Source organism: Accipiter gentilis, unplaced genomic scaffold, assembly GCF_929443795.1.
Source record: "Accipiter gentilis unplaced genomic scaffold, bAccGen1.1, whole genome shotgun sequence".
Taxonomy (NCBI): Eukaryota; Metazoa; Chordata; class Aves; order Accipitriformes; family Accipitridae; genus Astur; species Astur gentilis.
Window position 1 is genome coordinate 544,343 of NW_026061070.1, and position 12,700 is coordinate 557,042.

The 12,700-nt window shown below is 45.6% G+C and overlaps 2 protein-coding genes across 17 annotated transcripts in view; both read right to left on the reverse strand.

The window, feature by feature from the left end:
- The window catches only part of LOC126037370 (electroneutral sodium bicarbonate exchanger 1-like), a 265,741-nt gene that overhangs the window by 123,480 nt on the left and 129,561 nt on the right, over nucleotides 1–12,700 (reverse strand). For 4 of the 16 annotated variants that reach the window (XR_007505653.1, XR_007505659.1, XR_007505660.1 and 1 more), the window contains one exon: nucleotides 3,830–3,997. The exons of 1 other annotated variant lie outside the window; for it this stretch is intronic. The gene's annotated coding sequence lies outside the window, so the exon portion shown is untranslated. Of the gene's footprint in view, nucleotides 1–1,211; nucleotides 1,552–1,814; nucleotides 2,344–3,829; nucleotides 3,998–4,810; nucleotides 5,167–12,700 lie in introns of those variants that run through there. 11 more of the 16 variants (XR_007505649.1, XR_007505652.1, XR_007505651.1 and 8 more) reach the window with 6 other exon arrangements.
- The window catches only part of LOC126037369 (electroneutral sodium bicarbonate exchanger 1-like), a 230,242-nt gene that overhangs the window by 15,479 nt on the left and 202,063 nt on the right, over nucleotides 1–12,700 (reverse strand). The window lies entirely within an intron of this gene.

Here is a 12,700-nt window from a genome sequence, read left to right on the forward strand (position 1 = left end):
TGTGTTTTGGCCACTTGTTTTGCCTCTCTGTCCGCCAGCTCGTTCCCTTTTTCCAAATCTGAGCTCGCTTTCTGGTGTGCCTTAATATGCATAATTGCTACTTTCTTAGGGAGCTGGACAGCTTCCAGTAACTTCAGAATTTCTTCTGCGTGTTTGATATTTTTCCCTTGAGAACTCACTAGTCCTCTCTCCTTCCAAATTGCTCCACGTGCGTGTACAAATCCAAAGGCATATTTTGAGTCTGTATAAATGTTCACAACTTTGCCCTGGGCCAATTCCAGGGCGCGGGTTAGAGCAATTATTTCTGCCTTCTGTGCGGAGGTGTTCCTGGGCAAAGCCCCCGATTCTATTACCTCTTGGCTGGCAGTGACGGCGTATCCCGCGTGTCGATTACTGTTTAGGACGTAACTGCTTCCGTCTGTGAAGCGAGTTTCCCCGTTTTCCATGGGGCCGTCTTTCACGTCTGGGCAACTGGCGTACGTTGCTTCGATGGTTTCCAAACGGTCACGATGTACCGGTTCTCCTGTGTTCCTGCTGAGAAAAGAAGCTGGGTTGACAATGTTAGCGACTACAATCTCCACGTCATCCCGCGCTACCAATATAGCTTGATATCTCAGGAATCTTTGTGGAGAGAGCCAGTGTCCGCCTTTTGCTTCCGGTACTGCTGATACTGCGTGAGACACCAGAACAGTCATCTTCTGGCCCAGAGTAAACTTTCGGGCTTCCTGTGTATTTAGTATCACAGCCGCAACTGCCCGCAGGCATCCAGGCCAACCTTTTGCAGTCGTGTCTAACTGCTTAGAGAGGTAGGCAACTGCCCATCGATACGGGCCCAGGTTTTGTGCTAATATTCCCAGAGCAATGCCCTGCTTCTCATGGGAGTAAAGAAGAAACAGCTTACTCGCATCTGGGAGTCCTAAGGCCAGGGCCGACATCAAAGCCTTTTTCGGTAGCTCAAAGGCTCGTTCGGTCTCCTTATTCCACTCAAGGTGTTTCTGCTTAGTGGCTGTCAACGCATACAGTGGTTTAACAAGCAATCCGTAATTATAGATCCACAATCGGCACCACCCTGTCATTCCCAGAAAAGTCCATAACTCTTCTACTGTCTGAGGTCTCCCAGTTTGACATATTGCCTCTTTACAGGCCTGTCCCAAAGGTCTTTGTCCCGCACTAATTTCATAGCCCAAATAATTCACTTTGCCTTGCATTACCTGTGCCTTTTGCTTGGATACCCAGTACCCCTGAAGTCCCAGGAAATTCAACAGACTCGCCGCCCACGTCGTACAATCTTTCTCTGTTTTGGTGGCGATCGGGATATCATCCACATACTGCAACAGCTTCCCCTCCTCAGACGGGGTTTCCCAGGATTCCAAGTCTTTCGCAAACCGATTGCCAAAAACGGTAGGCCTATTCTTAAATCCTTGTGGCAAGGCCGTCCAAGTGAGCTGGGTCTTTCGACCGCTCTTGGGCTTTTCCCATTCAAATGTGAGTAAGTTTTGCCTGGCTTCATGGAGAGGGAGGCAAACGAAAGCATCCTTCAAATCTAAAACACTAAACCAAGTCAATTCAGGTGTTAGTACGGTTAACAGGGTCTATGGGTTCGCCGCTACCGGGTAAAGATCTTCAGTTATCTTATTCACCGCCCATAAGTCTTGGACCACCCAATATGACCCATCGGGCTTCCGAACAGGTAATATAGGGGGATTGAATTCAGACTCACACTCTTTTAATAGTCCCAACTGCAAAAATTTTTCTATCACCGGCCGGATTCCTTCTCTGTCTTTCTTCTTTAGGGGATATTGTTTAATTCTTACCAGCTTTTGGCCTTCCTTGATCCTAACTTCAACAGGTGGAGCACTTTTCGCTCTTCCAGGTGCATCGGGAGCCCATACCCCCGGGTACACTTGCTTTAAGATGTCCTCATTAATGATTCCTTCTAGGGGGAGACTGGTTAAGGTTAGGCTCAATATTTGAATATTTTGCTGATCTTTTACCTCCAGAGTAATTTCTCCCTTCTTGAATACAATTTTTGCTCCCAATGGTTCCAACAAGTCCCTTCCCAAAAGGGCCTTTGGGGAGTTTGGCATATATAAAAATTTATGAATGCCCCACTGTTTTCCTAATTTATATTCTAAAAGTTTACAAAACTATGCCTTTTCACTTTGGCCAGTCGCTCCTTTCACCGTGACATAATCATTCCCCGGGGCATCAAAGCCTGATTCAAAACCGAGTATGTTGCTCCTGTATCTACCAAAAATTCTACCTCTTGTTCTGTTTTCCCTAGCTTAATTATAACCAGTGGATCCGCTAGGGTAGATTCCCCAGGTTCTCGTCAGTCTCCCTTCACAGAGGCTACTGTTCTTCCTGTTTGAGCCCTCTGATGCTCCTCGTTCCCTGGGCATTCCCTCTACCAATGACTGAATTTCTTACACAAAGCGCATTGATCCTTGCCCAGTCGGGGCAAGTCTCGTCTAGGCCCTCTTCCCCTTTCTTCCCGAATAACAGCCATTAATTTCCTTTGTCCTTGCCTATATCCTTCTTCTCTGTTACTAAACACCCTCCGTGCTTTTGTGGTACAGAACAGAGATGTAGCAAGAAAGGCAAAAAAAGAAGGGAGGGAGAACAAAGGGAGAGAGACACAAAGACTGAAAGAAGGACAAAGGGATGGCAGAAGAAAAAAATAGTGATAGGCTACAGGACAGAGATGGAGGAGTTCCAAAAAGACACAGGGAGCATGACAGAACGAGAGTGAGAAACAAGGGACAGAGCAGGACAGCACTGGAGGAAAAAACAACTGTCATTGATAGGCTGTGAGAGAGACATGGAGGAAGAGAGAAAAGAGAAGGGACAGCTAGCTGGAGAGGGGGATACAGTTAGAAAGGATGGAAGAGGGAAGGGAACAGAGAGAAATACAGAAAAGATGGCAAGAGGAAGCAAGGCAGAGGGACAGCAATAGAAGAAACAAGGGACAGGGATCTGGACAGATGAAGAAAAAAGCAGGAGAAACATACAACATGATACGATGGGACAGAAAGTAACACAGAGCGTCAGATGATAATAATGACAAGAGATAGAGAGAGACTATGAAAAGCACAGGAGGTTGGAGAGAGAGAAGACATGAATGAAAAGAGTAGAGAGCACCACAAAGGGTCAGGGAAAGAGAAGGACAACAGAATAAAAAAAACCCTCACATATTACACACATGTTATCCACTCATCAAGCCCATTTCAGAGTTACACAGTACCTCAGCCCCTTTAGGAAAAGTAACACATGCGCCCGAGCCCATTTCGGCGCCGCACCACGCCCGAGCCCATTTCACGGTTCTCTACCTACAGCTCCAATTTCAAAGTTCTGCAATCACTAGAGGAAGGAATGCACCCCCTTTCCATTAACCCAGCAGCAGCTACATTTACCTCAAGGTATCTACAACTCGCCCTTGGATGCCTAATTCCAACAGACACTTTCACTTACTTCAACAGCTAAGTTTACCTATGGGCACTAAACGCCCATGCTTCCCTCTACGCTTCCCTTTGTGATTGCCATTAGTACTGTAATTCCCACAAGGACACATAATTACCTGTCTTTTTTACATTTTATTTTTAGCGCTTCATTTGGTCCATTACTCATTCCACATAGATTCAGCTATGTCAGTATTTCAATCCAATTCTACAATGTACTTTTTCTACAATATATAGAAAAGACTTATGGCCTCACTCGTCAAATATTTGACACTATTAGATTTAGTCCTCTTTTAATCACTATTTTTACAAATACATGTAAACTCCAAAAATTTAGCATTACCTGAAGAAGAAATGCCACTATTTAGTACCTGCAATGCTCTACGGAGTGGTCTTTTCCACATTCCTCGCTCCCATTACATACATCGCTGCACATCCAGAAGTTTTACTCCCTGAGGTGACATTACCGCCATGATCCCTGTTCCCAGGCACCAAACGAGTGACCTCCAATCATCTTGACAGACCGTCCACTTCCACACCTCGACACAAAACCAGAAATTGAAAAATATCATTACATCACAAGCTACAAAGAGCAACCAAATATTTTACAAACCCACCACAGACAAATACAGTTACACTCACGCACTTCACAACCCTGGCCTACTCCATGCTGGCCATCTAGTCCAACTCCCCCCACAAAATCCTCAACTGTCTTCCAAAGACCATCCACCGAACAACATATCTCTCTGTGCTGACTGGCAATTACCAGGTTCCAGGGGAGCGCTCCACAGGAACACCGTTCCCGGGAGCCTTGGGAAAAAAAAAAAAAAAAAACAAAAACAAAAACAAAAAAATCGCCCTGCCTTTGAAAACCCAGGCCCGAGGCAGACCCCAGTCCAAACATTGGCAATCAACATTGCCTCATGGAGCAGCTGGGACCAGGGAAAAGGAAAAATAAATGGGGCAGGGGAGGACACACCAAAAACCAACCCATATCCCAGCTGGGGTTTTTTATTCTAAGTTTGGGGTTTTTTTCCTAATTCCCTGAAAAACATCTCAACTCTACATCCAACCTGAAAGGAAAAAAAAAACCAAAAAGGCTTAACCACAGAACCCTACAAGGTTAGAGACATTCACAACACACCACTCGTTCAGATCACATGAACGCCAGCCCTCACTCTCAACTCATCCATCATACCGTCCACAGGCCTCAAGAGGCCGTCACCCCGTCTGCAGCAGCAGGGGCCTCAAAAAAGCACCCTACCTGCAAAAACCCAGGCCCCAGCCCAACCTCCTTCCAACCAACCTCCCCACAAACTGCCCTTCCGTTACACCAACATTTCAACACGCACCATCATCTCCACCATCCGTGCATTTTCAACCCGATAATTAGCTTTCACAGTGCCACGTGTCACAGTCCAACCTCCGTAGCGCCATGTCACCTAAACGCAAGGTTCTTTCAAGCACCTCTCGTGCCCTGTCATCACCTGCAAAAACAACACACAAAGCTTGTCAACAGACACTTCATCCTCGAGAGAGAAGTCCTCCACCACTCCCCTACCCTGCTTCCCACCTATTCCAAAAATAACACATCCTCACAGCCAGTGTCCTCCATGACACTTGAAAAAAACAGAGCATCACAAACACAGAGCTGTCCCAAAGTTACCGATCGCTCCAAGACCCATCACGCTGCTACTTAGACCTCAAGGCCTTGACCATTTCTAGAGACTTGCCACAAAGCATCTGCATAAACAAGATGAACACCATTGCCCAGTTCCTGCCTTACTCAATGCTAGTTCACAGTCCAATTGCGATCCCCTCAACTCTGCATGCAAAGAGCCCGAAGTCATTAAACCTTCTACGCTGCCTCTACAATGCCATACAAGACACACACAAACATAGAGCCATGTAATTCACATGCAAATGTAATGCCATACAAGGCAGTACTCTTACCTCAGTCAAGGCAAAACAACTCAGAGCCTTGCCATACCAGACAAAACAGAACAGGGCCAATGCAAGAGACTCTCACGTGACAGTCAATACAAGTACAGACCAAAACAATACAAAACCAATACAGAACCATAGAAGGCAAGGCAGTCTCAGGTGGCAATCCATACAAGTACAGAGCACTGCAATACAAAACACAATGCAGGGCCAGGCAACGCGAGACAGTCTCACATGACAGTCGATAAAAATACACAACAAAACACCACAGGGCAAAGGCAAATACAGACCAATACAATGCAAGAAAACTGCAAAACACAGCAAAGCAAAGCAGTCTCATAGAGCCACCGGATGCATCTTCCTTCAGAGTCCACCCACGGACTCAACTCCTTACAGTGCTCTGCTGCCTTCCCCCATCGCTCTGTGGGACACATCCTGTCCCTCCACATCTGAAAAAAAAAAACCCCAAACATATTGAATGAGTCACCTGGATGCAGAGCAAGAGCTTCACAACTCCAGAGGTCTTGATTCCATCTACAAAGACCATCTGGAATGCAGCTACAGCCTGTCATTTTAAAAACAAACAAACAAAAACAAACAACACACAACCAAAAAACAAACAAAAAAACAACACAAAAACCCAACACACACACCCCCCTGCCCACTGTAGGGTTCAATTATATGGAACTTCGTTACTGGCCCTGAAAGTAGCTCATGGTCGCAAGAGAGTTCCAGACACCTTTGAAGGCTCTGAACAGAACAAACAAGAAGATAGAAGAAGAAAGATCCCAATTAGAAAAACACAGGTGCACATTCCACGATAAAGGGAACTTGGCACAACCGACCTCAATTCAGGGGCTTATCTCGACCAGTTGGACTAAGACAAGTTTTGCATGCTCTAACATAGCCAATTATATCCTGTGTGTATGCACGTGTACAGAGCGAGTATAACTAACTGTATCTTATGTTTCTACGCGTGGACAGTATCGATGTAACCAATCACCGCTTACGCTTGTGCGCGTGGACACCACATGCTTGCGTGCAGCAGCCAATCAAAGCTTCTAAACAACTTAGAGAGTTGTGTAAGAATGATCAGCTAAGCTCAATAAAGGGGCGACTTTGATCATCATACTGGTGTTCTATCATCCGGGCCCCGCACGGAGTAACCCTAAACCCTACACCCCACCAACCAAAAAAACCCAGGGCCAAACTTGGAGCCCATCACGTGCAAGTCTTAACACCTTAGAGACTCAAATCCGCTTCACTGCCCCTCAGCAACCCCTGCCACACGGCTCCAATTGTCTCCGTGAAACACTATCGGCACGGCTGTCCGCGCAGGCCGCTGATGGCTACTCGAGCCGAGATGACTGTACAACCCTCGCCTAAACGGTCTAGGCACATCAACGTTTCACCCGTAGACTCTTATCGCTGTTCCACCTACCCCTGACTCCACACCCCCCCAGGCAGAGCAGCTCCAAGCCAAGCACACCGTGTGCAGAACGTCACCACGTGGAACGCCACCAACGAGGTGATTCAACGAGAGAGAAAACTCTCAGCAAGAAGAATGACCCCCGGACGGGAGGCGCCGTCGGGCAAGATGACCTACGGGGCCGCAACCGCGCGGCCAGGAGGCTCCACAGCAGACCCAGAGGAGTCAAACGGAGCGGCCCGTTACAAGACAGCACTGTCAAAACCCAGACGACAGATGCGCCAGAAGCCTGGCGTCGAGACCTAAGGATGTCAGGATGCGGGGAAGAAGTCCCACTCCGAGAAAACGGACGGCTAGAGAGCAGAGCTGCCGATGCAGGCTGAAAAAATGCTGCCATAGAGCACTGACCGGAACCCGCCAAGACCAATCCATGCTTTAGAGCTCCGAGCGCAAGAAAAGAAGCACCCGATTGGCACCGGGCCAATGAGTAAGAGCATTCAAAACCCTAGGGACAGCACCCGAAGCGCATGCCTCGCTCCTCTGGCGCAAAGCGCGACAAGGACATCGAGACCCGAGGAAGGTCTAAGCGCACAAGACAGACTACACAAACTACATGCCACCGCGGACACGGGCTGGAACTGCCCTGCCCGGCACACACGGGTCTCGTGCTGAAAAGCAACCCGCTCCCTTCTCCTGCGCAAAGGCGACTGCTTTGGGACAGCCCTCTCTCCTGCGCTAACTTTAAAACTCCTCCCTGCTATTCCCAGCTTTGTCCCTTCCTCTCAGCCTGGTCCCTCAACTTAGCTTTCAGAGGGCTGAGGGTCCAAATCCATCCTCCACAAAACCACACGGGCTAACTGGGATGTTCCTCAAGGGGAACATTGCTCTTCAACATCTGCAATGAAAAAAACAAACACAAACAAATCAGAAAAGGGAGTAAGCATCCCGCTGGCCAACGCCAACTACTTCCCCAACTCCCCCCTCCTCACAAGTGCCACCGTGTTCACTTCCCCGCTCATTCCAGACTCAGACCCTGCAGCCATCATCACTCGTGGTATCTAAGGTACCGAGAGAAACCACGTTAGCGTGGCACTCGTGAGAAGCCATCGGCCCCACACTCCTCCTCGCTAATCCACAGCTCACCTGAAACGCTCATCCAATTCAAAGATAGCCCACACAGCACCTCCACAACAGAAGGTAAAGGCTGAACCGAGCAGCCCCATAATACTTTGCTATTCAACACCGACCCGGCCGACGACCGCCTCACCTTCTCGGACCGCTCACCGGCATGCAGCTTTTCGGGAGACCTTATAGCAGACTTCACGGTACGTAAAGGGTGCCTATAAGAAACCTGCAGAGGGACTTTTTACAAGGGAGTACAGCCATAGGACAAGGCGGTAACGGCTTTAGTCCTAAGGAGGGTACATTTAGTTTAGGCGTTAGGAAGACGTTTCTCACTAGGGGTGGCGAGGCACTGGAACGCGTTGCCCAGAGAACCTGCGGATGCTCCCTCCCTGGAAGCATTCAAGGCCAAGTCAGATGGGGCTTTCAGCAACCTGGTCTTGCGGACGGCGTCCGTGGGGGAGGGTTGGAACTAGAGGATCTTTATGGTGCCTTCCAACCCAAACCATTCTACGATTCTATGACATTCAAATCCAACTGCAAAACTCCTCTGAGAAGGGCTGGTGAACCCTCCTCCCTTTCCCCAGCAGTCCCAAAACTTAAGAAACCCCTTTTCTTCTCCTCAACTGTCAGGAAAGGAACCCCACTGCTTCCTGACACCTCCTGCCCTCAATCTGCACTCCTGAACCCCCTTCAGTGGCTACTCCTCAAGAGCCGCTCTTCTGAGCAACATCCCAAATTCTGGGGGCACCCCCTAACCTACAGCTCCCCAGAGACTCTGAGCTCTGCTACATGCCCACAAAAGAAAGTCAAGTCCCAAGCCTTGTAATCTACGAGGGGCCTGCCACCAGCTGCAAAGATTCTAAGGACAACGTGGCATTCGGTGGGCAATGAGGAAAGGCACCCCAAACCCTGAAGGGCACTGTGCCTCACGGCCCTTCTGCTTTCATCAGTAGTACTAAAACTCCATAGACAAATACATACAAGATGCTCACCCTAACCCCTGCTAAACAATGTCACCATCAGTCCCGTTAAGAGAGATAACAACTTACACAGCAGAACTGTTAAAAACCCAACGTTCCTTCTTCAATAAAGTTGGGAATTGCAGGAAAACACAATGCATGAAGACTAAAAAAAAAACCAAACAACAAAAAAAACCCCAAACAATGCATACTATTAAACCATCTTTCTACCCCTGAACTGATGCAGAAACTGACACTAGGCCTAGTAGATGTAGAAATAGAACGTATGTTTAGACTCAGTGTATTGCTAAATAAAAGACTCAGGAATTTGTTAGAAGGTTAACAACTGCCTCTGTAAGTTGATTTACGTAGACAAGCCAAGGACATAAAGCACAAGATTCCTGTGTCTGTAATATAAGACAAAATAACATGCCCTCTTTGAGGAGGTATTCTGTTTGATAAGAAAATATGTTCTGTCTCTTGTGGTGACTGAGCCAAAAGCTAGGTGATAAGCAGAGAAGTTGTTTGTGGGGCCCAGAAGGGGATCGTACTGCGCAAACTCGTACAACAAAGTTCAAACAGCGGACAAGTGAGGAAGACTATGGAAGACCACCAGAGGACTCCAGAAGACCACCGAAGACCTTCAACACGCATGCATAAAGGACATTTACATATGCTAATGACTTCTCGGAAAATCAATGAATATGTATATTATTTCTCAGAAATTTTATGAATATGTATGTAAGGCAGGTATTTAACCTATACAATTAGTCCCAGCCAGAAAGCACATTTGGAGGAGCGATCCTCCGTTCTTCCAGCGCTGCAATAAAGAATACTTAACTCCATCACTGAATGCTCATTTCGAGAAACAGAACACTCAAAACAAAATTACTGACCTGAAAAAAAGAAAGGGGGAAAAAAAAAAGCTGCATACAAGTGTGTCGTGGTTTCAGCCCAGCCGGTAACAAAGGACCACGCAGCCGCATATCATGTCTGAATAAATGTGAGTTTAGTAGGTAGATACACATTCAGAAATGCACAAGAACTGAAAGGAGTAATCTGTAACTGGTAGACTAAGAACGCTGCAATAGCATGCAATGTAAATCAACATGCACCTATAGGGAAGGGAAGGGAAGTACAGAAACATTCTTCTGGATTTAAAAAAAACCAAAATGCAGCAATGGTAGGAAAAGGTACTTGGAATGTGCCACTTTCAATCCACTGAAACGACGTCTGCAACAGCAGTAAGAACACTGGCAAACTACCTTCTCGGTTCCACAGGGCCTTGAAACCCATACGCATTGTCTGTTGCCAGTTGCCATTAGGAAACAAAGATATTAAATAGGGCAAATCAGAAATAACTTGAACCAATCCCTCCCACCCAGCTATAAACCAGGACCATATACAGCCCTTGCAGACTACACAAGATCCTGTCTCATTCCAGCCATATCATTAGCACAAGCTGTGCAAACCCATGCAAATCAACAGGTTTTCCAGGCGTAAAAGCAGACTCCAACAGCAGTTAAGCCACTTCTTACAACTGACAATGTCATACTTCCATCACTGATTATAGCACAAGAACAAAAGAGAATGGGTCTTTATTGTCCTTCATGAACTTGAGGGGCTGCAAGAAACCAGTGAAGTTACAAGCCTGGATTCTGTAATGTCGCTATCAGCATAATTTCCAGATCAAAGATCCGGCCTCCTGTTACGATCATCAAACATAATTTTGAGTTCAGGGGACAGGTCATCACAACACTATGTTAGGTAGAGTATAAAACCTTATCATCAGATTCTCAGCTAGTTTAAGTCAATGTATTCTGTGTGTTCCGCTGAAGTCAACGAAACTAAACACACTATCATAGGAAAAAGATATTTCAGCACGCCTCAGACCTGGAAAACTATCTTGAAAAATGCCCGTAACTTTTAACACAAATTCTCTGCACTTCCCACGATCTCTCAACAGCGAGCAGTAGTAAGACCCTAACAGTTACTTGCAACCTATTTCTTGCATAGCATTCATTTTTATTTTAATTTTAAAAGGGGCAACTAATAAATAAGATTTTTGCAGCTACTCACAAAAATCAATAAGCAAAGACATTTGTTCCAAGACTTAAATTTCTTGTATAATTTAAAAAACTATCAAAACTCTGTAAAGTAAAATAGATACATTTACCTACTAATGTAGGAAACTACAGACAAACTTCAGGAAATGACCAAAGGTGCAGAGGATAGGCTAATGCCTATTAGCATTAGGTAGAAAAACAAGGTAGAAAAGGTAGAAATGCCTATTAGCATTAAGGTAGAAGAAGAAGAACAACAACAACAACAAAAAACCCCCAGAAGTTCTACAGAAAAATGAGTGAGCAGCCCACAGCACTGGCAGACAACAGATTTTTTTATCCCCGCTTCCTCCACCCCTTCTTCTTACCCCCCCACCCCCGTTTTTTTTTAAAGGAAATAATTATTCTATTCTGAAACATATTGCCAGTGATGCAGTTGAAGCCAAAAGTTTAAATGAGTTCAGGAGAGAATTAACCGAATTCTAACACATGTGCCAACACAACTGCTATAAAAAGCATCTGCATCATGGTGAAATGCAAACAGCTACTCTGAGAACGACACATTATTATTCACTAAATTTGCCTTTTACCCTGTTGTATAGTTACTAATGTTGAAAAGAGTCACTGCTGTGCAAGAAACTAAAACTTACAGCGCTTTATGCTCGGAGAGAACTGTGGCCCATCAGCTCGTGGCTGTGAAGCCTTACAACTTAACACGTTGCAGTTGCACACCAGCAAGTTCTGAGGTGGACTGCCGACTGTATTCAATAGTCACAGCTTATGTAGGAGGATATGATAAACTTGACTTATTTGCCTTTAACCGATGCTCCAAATATTTTAAAGTCGTTCTTAAACCAGGTTACTGGTTTGATTACCCTTCATACAAAATCCTCCTTCAAATGGAGGTTTCTCTTCTCTTCTTTTCAGATTTAAGGCATGAACAGAAACCACACCTGCATCATCACTGAAATCAGTGCCTATTTTTCAATAAACTTTAGCAGCAGCATCAGAATTCGTCCTCAAGTACCGTTCATAAAGCAAATGCTTCATTCTTCAAAACTTTTTTTAGCAAAGGTTAGTAATGCTGTACCACAGACTCTCACGCCCAGCCACACATGTTCTTCCCGAGACTGTTACGCAGCTTAGTATTTTAAAAATCGCCATCCTAACTGCGTACCTGATACTACTGGTTCTCCCCTTTTTAAAGTCTGATGTTAAGGAAAAGCTGCAAGTCCTACAAAACCAGGCAGACTTGCTTGTTCTTGCCAAAGAGAAAAAGGTTAAGCATTATTAAAAAATAAGACTATTGCCTACCTTTAAGTATCCATAAAGCTATCAACATGAACCGTATGGTGGCCTGTTAGCATCGCTATTTGAACACGGGCATGCAAAATGTCCTTCAGTTAAATTCCAAACTCTATGAAGTAATTGGTGGGCAATTCCCCAAGGATAAAACGTCTATCAAAAGCCAACAGTAAGCCAGAAATCTCTTTCCGTTTCATAGGGTAAAAAAAAATAAATACAGTGAATCCTGAAAAAAGAAATAGATATTAGACAGGGAACGCCTATATACTTATAGGGCAAGTAATAAAACATTTAGTGTTTTGATTTTATTTTTTTTTATGTCATCACAATAGTTAGACAAACATGGAAACATTTGCAACAGCAATACTTGGGTCACTTTAAAATCTTGGTAACACTGAAATACAGGGCAGCGAAAGC